The following is a 9310-nucleotide window of genomic DNA, read 5'->3' as shown; positions in this document are numbered from 1 at the left end:
AACAAAACAGGCACTGAAACCCACTCTTGATACTGACACCATGTTTAACCTGAATCCTTATCCCCTGTAATCTCTGTAGAGGTCAAATCTCAGCAGGGAGTAGTTTTTTGTGCCTTTCTATGTACCTGCACTTTTTTTTCAGTACTTAGAAGTTGTTGTATGGAAGGTCAACACTTAGTAACTTTGTGAATATCTTCACTCACTTTTTTCGGTAGCTCCATAGCTATTAAAAACAGGTGGGGTTTTTTTCAGTCAAATAATAAGGGAAAATAACATTCTGAGAAATTATTATATGACCTTTTCCTAAAACTTTTTTCAAGTATCCTGTTTTCTTAGTTTTGTTAACTACTAAGCTATTGAATGTCATGTTTGTTTGATTTTTTTCTTTAAATCTGAGTCATAACATTTATGCAATAATAGCAGCAGAGCCTACTGCTGAAAAACAATTGCACATGAATCCAACCCAGATAAATTTTGATGGAAAATTGTCACCTATTGATGCAATTGGCCTGTTAATTTAGTGGCTGCAGCTGCACGAGACTCTACATCTGAACGCCATCAGTGTGGCTGACAGTGCCTGGTGAGTGAATCTCAGCGAGATGACCTGGGAGGATACGGTGATTTCATCTCTCTTACCTCCAGAGCTGTTGTCTTCAGGTCAGAGCTGAGCTTCTGGCTGTATTTGAGTGGTCAGGACACCTTAGGAGACATTTTCTCCTTGCTCTATTTTTAGAGGAAGAAGAACTTTCTTTCTTGGGGTTGTGACGTTTTAATAAGTACTCAATATTTTTTTTTCCCCCTTTTCTTCCCAGAGGATTAGAGTTAACTCAAGCAGTAATCTAATATCTGATTACAGATAACTGGAAAGCGTGACCCAACATTTTGAGCTGGATTGCCAGAGCAATTTGGAGAAGCCCCATCTCAGGTGTACCCTTGGTCTTTCTTGAGGAATCACTGTGAACAGGAAGTACATTTCTGATTCATATTGGGAACACGTATAGATGAAATTACCAACTGTCTACACACAGAAAATGAATTCGCTAAGTATGAAATTAGCAGTTTGCTACTGAGCGCAGGGTTGCTGCAAATTTAGAAGGCAAAATACACAGCAAACCTTGGTTTAGTCCTCAAACTCTCATTTACATTGAAAGTATGCATATGCATGCATATCGGGAAGCATCTTCAGAAGTCGGCAGTTTAGGGCAAATTTGCAATGCAATACGTAATTTCTCTTCAGGAGGCTTCGAGATGACTGGTCATCAGATGTTTAAATCTTGCAGCTGTGCATTGACTCATTCCGCACTCTTCCTGCCTGCCATTCTTCCTTACTTTTTAATGTGGAGACAAGAAAGGCGAGTGGAAAACTGAAGCCAAGGCCCTGCAGTTCTGTGAATGCTGCACCGACGATGGGCTCTACAGACACGATCGCTTCATAGGGCAGGTTAAAAACGAATTTTATCTATCTCTTCTCTCAGAGACATACTAACACAAGTGATCGGAGCTCTCTGTATACACAGAAATAGCAGGCTTTGAAAGGGAAAATAACATTTGATGAGCAAGAAATGTACCTGTTATTATCGGCGCTTATCGACCTTTGCTTATGGTGGGACCTGTAAATATAGCGGAGATTTGTGCATAGTTATTTTTAGAAGCATCAAACTGATGTCACCGTGACACTGCATTTACAGGTTTTTATGTTACATTCCTGAAGAGCTCACCAATTTCTTAATCGCATCAAGAAAAACTATCAGAATCATTTAGAAAACGAGAACAAGGGATAAATCATTATCTGCTATTGCCAAACCATTCTACACTTGTGCCAAACTGCAGGATTTCTTTATTTTCTTTATTGCTTGAAAGAGTATTCAAAAATATTTTTTAATTTACATTGAGTGGGGAAGACAGGAGAAGCAGGGAAAGGGAAGAAATAGTTTATTTGTCAAAACAACTGACATTATCCATGTAGAACAACACATTCCTGGACACCGGTTATAAAACCTACATTTTAGTAGATTAATTTAGAGACATATAACTATTGTCAGGCTAAAAAAATTATTTAATAGAATTTGTCTTTTTTCTTCCCTTAACACTCCCCAGCCAGCTATTCTTCCATTATTTCTAATCACTATGTGTAAGTGCTTTGCTAAGAATACATTATCTCCATTTGCAGACTGCAAACTTGTATTTCTGATGATAAATCTGCTGAGACATTGGCTTAGTTATGAGCACAATGCATGGGTAGCTGGATGATATTTCATGTACTGTTTTATATCCAAATTCAGACAATATGAACCTTATGTTCCTAATGTTGCCAATTCTGAAAATGTTTCACAAATGTTAATCTTATACCTGAAACAAAGTTCAGGGGAAAAGCAGGAAAACCCTGAAGCTGAAAACAATCTTCTCGTGAGACAAAAAAAATACATGTATACTTGTCTTTAGGTATATATCAAGGTCCTGCTACACTTATTTTTTTTAAACAATGTCTTAACAGAATGATATTTTAGTGCCTTCTTATTAAAAACATTATATTTTTAACTTCTGCATGCACTTCTGAATGCAGTGTACCTTCCCACCAATAACAATCCATCAGAGCAGTGGGTATTCACAGCTGGCATTATACTAGATGAGGTGACCTGTGTGCTACAGCGATCTCTGAGCAGGTACCGCAGTTAATTAGTCCCCCAGTGTGAAGTTTGCAATCAGGTGTTGAAGCAGTTTCAGTTACAGTGTTGTGGTGAATCATTTCCTTCTGATGCTTGTGGTGATCAATCATGTGGGGCCCTCCTCTAGATTTTCACACTAGCTTTAAGACAAAAGACATTCACAAAGAAAAACAAAATATTATCCATCTGGGTACCCAGCACATATCTCACATCACTTTGATTATTTTCAAATTAAAAGGTTATACAAACATTTTATTTTTAAAATTTGCATATTAGTCTGAAACAGGCTTCATAAGGAAATGTTCTAGAAAAAGTATCAGAATCTAAAATACAAAATCTATATATGTTTTTGAAATGCTCTTTGTTTTTTCTTTTTAATTGCTGACCTTTCTGAGCATTAAATACCTAATCAATATAACACTCAGGAAAATGTCCTGCATTTAAACGGCACAGCACATAAAGCTAAATACTAAATTTCTTTTTTTCTGAAATAAATGGCAATACAGGTCTGTACTTGTATGACCATACATATTTCACTGTGTACACAGAAAGCACATATGAAGAATTTTGACCTGCAGCTATTTTGATAGATTGATTTGGATTCAGGAATGCATCCCTATTCGAGCCACACTTACGCATGCGGTTAACAACACGCACAAGGTAATACTTAAAGTTGGTCACGCACTTCAGTGCGGCCTTGAGGAGGGCAGGAATTGAGCATGTGCGAAAGTGATTTCTTGACTTGTGGCCTTTGTCATTGCAACACAAAAATATGCACGGGGAACGCCAGCTGCACACGGCAATTATGACAGCCTAACCTCCTGTCCTCACTCATGTTTTAATATATAAAATAATTGTGTGATGATGAAGACCTTCAGCTCTCAGAGGTTTCAGTGGGAATTAAGGATCATTGGAGGTGCCGAAACTAACAATATTTGCATAAAAATGCATATGGGAAAAAGAGAACATCAACTCAATAATAATAATATTCAGGCCTATTTTCAAGCCTTTTGTATGTTTTTAGCTGACTGCTATGTTCAGGATGGATTTTGCTAGAAATGTAAATGAACATGCATTTCCAGAGATAAATTTTTTTCTTTACCTGGCAGTAATAAATTGTGGAAAACAATTTTTAACTTTTCCCCATTGTTTCCTCCATTTTCCAGATCTGTACCCTGGGGTCTGGGAATACTATTAACTGTGAAGATTGCTTGCTTTCCATTGCTGCTTATAATTATAAAATGGTTAAATGAATAAAGAATAAGGAACGTGACCTTGTCACCCTAACTCATGAGTGACTGTCAAGTGAGGTATCCCAATAGGTCAAATACTGAAGTCTTCATTTATTTTTTCATTTTATCATGAACTAAAAATGGAAATCCTGATCTCCCAAAGACTTCTGTGCCTTTGTACTTTTAAGCACCAGAAAGAAAAACCTGCACCTTAAGTACATATGTTGTAGAAGTGAGACCTAAGGAAATCAGAAGTCAACCCCATTGACTTCAATAGAGGTTTTCCCATGAAGGATTGCAGGATCGGATTCCTGGGTGATACAAAGGAGGTTTACAGAAAGTGCTGGGGGTGGGCGAGCTGTTACTTAAGATATAATTAAAGTTGCAACAGCAGTTACTAATGATCACTTCCGATGAAAGAAGCAAACTATACGCCAGGTAAATTTTAAGGTCCCCGCCCTCTTTGCAGTTTAATTTCTAACAATAAGGGTCCTTCCGGAGAGCAAGAGGAGGGCAGGTCTGGGGGATGGGTGCATTTGCATTTTCATAAGAGATGGGGGATATCACCCGGGTAGGGAGAGTACAGAATAGTGATCATATGGAGACATTGGCACTTGAATGTTATTGCCCCTGCTACGGTATTTTGGCTAGCTGGATCAATATAACATTGGCTGTGCTTGCAAAACACAACAGGTCAATAAATAAAATTGTCAGCATTTTTCTAGCTTGCCACACTGGGAAATAATACAGGTTACTAAAGAATTGTCACCTTTGATTTATAAAGCTAATTAAATGTAGGTGGTTTGGTTTCTCTCAAATCATTTAGCAAATTAAAAGATACAGGGGAAGAAAATTCTACAAGTGAACCAGAGAAATACAGTACATCTGAATACTTCTCAGCTTATGGAGACATCTGACCTCGATTACTACGACGGCTTTTAACACAGCACTTCAGTGTTGCTTACCTTTTGTCTATCGACAAGATACGATATTCAAAATAAATCTGCAATGAAGCAGTTTTAAATTAGTGTTTAAGATTCTAAGAATTCATTCCAACTTAAGTCTTGGGGCAACAAATTATTTTCTCTAGGGATTTACTGCTTTTGCAGCACTTACTATTTTTTATTGCTTTGCATATTATATTAATAATACTTGAGTTTATTCAATTTATTGGGATTCTTTCCACGTGCAAACTGACTTTACTCCTGTGTTAACAAATACTTCAGTTCAAGACACCATCCTTACAGCAGACTTTGGAAATATGACACACTATTTTGTCCTGTTGTTTTATAAATCAGTGGCTCCTGCAAACTAAAGGAGCAGTTTCAGGGATTCTTTTTTTAAATCATGGACTTTTCCTAATCGCCTTTGGCTTGCAAACAATGAGAGTCCCAGATGAGAGTCCCTAATATTCCATCTAATTAGGATTCCTTTGTTTCCTTTTTTTAAAAACCTTGGATTAAGATCCTCTGCATCTGACTGCAGTGGCCCAAACTGTGCTCTCAGTGACACTGTGCAGCCTTTCTCAAGGAAAACAGAGCCTGGCTGGTACTTCCTGAATATTCCAGGATGACAGGGGGTTTGGATAGATTCAGTCCTAAGAAACCCACAGCAATGAATGAGGGGAAATGAAGCTGACTTGTTAATGGAAATTTCCCATATTTCCTCTTGGGATTGTGCATTGGGGATGATAGGTATCGTCTCCAAAGCCATGAGTCAATATATTCCTCACAGCCAGCGGCTCCTTAATCCACTCAGCCCTTCCTTGGCTATGAAGAGCTAATCTGGGGCTGCTACATTTCTGTCCGGGATTTCCTGGATAGAAATACATGCACATGTGCTGTGTAATGGCACGTAGAATAAACCTGATGTATCTAGGACGCATCAAACTTATTGCACATGTGTGAATCAACCATACATTGTGTGCTAAATAAATCCAACATTTCCGAGAAAAGCGGTACAAGAGCTACACATCCACTACACAGATGCAAGGAATTTGGGATGTATGAAAATTCATCTGATGCTACCACACGAATTCTAATTGTGCTGCTCTTTTAGGCAGAAAATCCAGGTGAAGGGCAAATCCAGCCCTTGTATTTTCTTGAACAAAGAAGAAAAGGACAAAAAAAAATCTTTTCTCTATCATCTTGCTGGTGGTGAAAAACCTATGTGCTGGCAAATATCTAAGCACAGAGAAGCCCTAGCTAATCCCACTGTATTGCATCTTCCCGTTCTGTTCCTCCTTTGGCTATTTACTGACAGATTCATGGTCTTGGTTCATCAGAAGATGTCCTACGGCTGTTGTACAGCATTCTTTAAAGGTTTTATACACTTGGTTCAGCAGCTGTGTTTCACACTTGTAGTATCTTGAGGAAAATACTGTGCCTCTCCCAGCCTCAGTTTCTCCACCTCTAAAATGGGTATGGTGGTGCCTTCTGCTATTTGTAAAGTATTGTACCAGTACGCAGCAGTGGTTCTCTTGTTCGTACAGCCATCTATAACTTTTAATTAAACTATGGATCGTTTTAAGTAAGACTTGTGCTACCTATGCAGATTGTGCCTCTGTAAGTCACTCACTCCTACACAATGCATTTTTTAAAAGCCCCACAGAACTCATGTTACCTTTGACCTATTCCTGTTTCTAAGACACAAGACATGAAAGTCTAGGACATTAACATAGTGCACGACCCTCACTGAGCTAGCTTCAAAAATTTTATATAGTCACAGCTATCTTCAAAAAGTCTTTTTCCTCCCTTGAAAAATGACGAAGTAGAAACAAAGGCTGTTCAGATGACAAATACTTCTTACTAAGAACAATTTAAATCAATGAAAATATTTATAAAATTAAGCAGTAGGTAAGTATAGTGAGTCTGTTGACTTTATGTAACTGGTTATTAAATACAAGGCATACTGTTACTACAAATCCATTATCATTCAGTACATAGCTTCTCGTTCAAAGCAGTTAATGCAGTTACGAACCTTTAAAAAGGATTAGTGACTTTCCTGACTTGGAAAAGAATTCTTCTCCCTTTATTTTACAAATTGTGATTTTATTTTCAAAGCAGAAACAAAGGAAAGGCTGTGCTCTGGCAAGGAGACACACTGCTTAAGGCTGACAGCTGGAGTACTGTATATAGGATGGCAGTTCTTGATTTGTCAGCATGTTGCTAGGGGTAGGGAAACTGAGATTATAGTAAAATGCCTATCGAGATATTCCTGTATCTCATGGTACATATGCACACTCGTTCTTTCTCTCGCCTATCTATATTCACTGCAACTTCTAAAAAAAAAAAAAAAAAAAAATCCTCTTGACAAACCCAGAAAGACACATCCTGTGTTTCCTTTCTTCTCTCTGCCTTTGTGCACAGGTCTACAAAGTACCAGAACGAGGGGCAGCGCAGAAACCGAGCCGACAAAAAAAGTCAGAACGGAGTCGTGGGATGGAGGAAGAGTGCAGCAAAGCTGCACTCCCAGGGGCGGCGTGAAGGGCGGGGGGGGTCAGCAAGCTGGCATGGCCGGCAGCGCTGAAAACCATGCGCACTCCTTGCTCCGCAGACAGCTCTGCGCGGGGATCTGTGGCGGGATACGGACTTTAGGTCTGTGTGCCGGTGGTGCTGGCAGAAAATGCCGAGGGCACGTATTCACAGCAAGTTCTTCCAATTTCTCCAGAGTGTCTGTACAGGTAAAAGGAAATGAAAATTTGCCCAATTAGCTTCTTCCATGTACAATTATCTGGTTTACACACCTGAATTAATATAATTACATGCCTAAAGCAGCCATCCAGCTTCACGCACATTTGCAATACTCCGTCAAGTTCCTATTTTCTCTTGAAAATGCACCTTTGATGACGAATGTCTAAAACAATTTCGGTCACTAACTCAGCAGAATAGATTGTGGAGCTTTTCTTATACTATATAAAATGATCACATTTACTATTACCTTTCAACATTTGCTAAAGGTGTTTATCTAAAACTACATATACAGATATGTGTAAATATACATACACACCAGAGGACATGGCATGACCAGTTTACACATTTTTCTAAACTTCTGCGTGCTGCATTCAAGGCTTTAATTCACCAGGCAGCCTGATAAAGACACGATGTCTGCAGCCAACTGGCCTGGGCTGTTCCTGCAGCAGCAGCAGGCAGCCTGCAGCAGGAAGCATTTTTTCACTCTCATGTTTTATAGTGTCACCAGAAGTCCTTGATAAAGCTATGGTTGCATCTGTTGGGCAAGGATTTTGTCAGCACCAAAAGCTGCTATTAGGAGACCTGGGAGAGAAGTCTGCTTTACAACATTAATAGCTAGCCTCTGCAGTATACTTCAGACAAGCATGCTTAGTTTTTTCCTCTAACTATGCATGTACATGTATTTTCCAATTATCACATATAGTCTATACTGAATGTCCTGCTTTCTTAATCACAGAAATACGCTGTCTTCTCCCAAATTGTGTTAATATAACTTTATTAGTGTCTATAAAATGTGTTAATAGAACATTATTCAAAAACTATGAAATCCTATAACTTTCTCAGAACACTCTCACATTTAAATGTCCCAAATAGAAATTTTATCCTGTTTAATCTGCGGTAATACCATCTCAGACTAATAAACTGAAAGGGGTTTACGTTTCAATTCTACTCGTCATTTCATTTCTGATGGTTTAGTTCTTGCATTTGCTTTTACAGAACACGTCACCTTCCTCTTTGTCTAACGTCAGTAGTTTAAGCTTAAAATGTCCTCACTTGCATGTGTTACTCTGAGGCTTCACAGTGTCTTATTTGAAAGCAGGGGTTTTAAATGTAGAAAAATTTCCAACTAAGTTAAACTCTTTTTAAAAAGTCCTCTCTAATGCTTCAATATGAAGTAATAGCTAATTTCTTTTGAGGGGGAAAAAAAAAAGTCATACAGGAAATAACGTAACAATGGCAAAAATTAAGCAAAATCTGACTGTTTACTTTGAATAATATCCTGACACAATCAGACTGCAGGGAACTCTATTACTCTGTTACTCTGTCCCATACACAATACTTCCATTGCAGCTGAACACCAGTGTCAAATTCCGAATTTCCACAGGTGAGTGGCAATCCTGCTTGCTGACGGGCAGACTGCAGCGGGCTGCCGTGTCCATACAACAGCCTGCCCTCACCGCAGGGTTAGGCCTCACAGAATAGTAGGTTTTAAAGTCAAAACTCCTCTCAAGCATGCTAAAATGCTGTGGTGAAGTCACAGCTGCTGTAAATTAATGTAGCTCCGTTAAAGGCAATGGTGTGATAGTGAGGTGCACCAGCTGAAGTCCTGCTTCAAGCAGCCCCTTGCTAGCACCACGGGCAGGCAGAGCCTCAGCCCTCTTGCCCAGCTGCATCCCAGTAGGGAATGGGGACCAATAGGAAGAGATGGTAGGTAAGCAGG

This window comes from Opisthocomus hoazin, chromosome 18 (genome assembly GCF_030867145.1).
Source record: "Opisthocomus hoazin isolate bOpiHoa1 chromosome 18, bOpiHoa1.hap1, whole genome shotgun sequence".
Lineage (NCBI taxonomy): Eukaryota > Metazoa > Chordata > Aves > Opisthocomiformes > Opisthocomidae > Opisthocomus > Opisthocomus hoazin.
Note: the sequence above shows the minus strand (reverse complement) of the source record.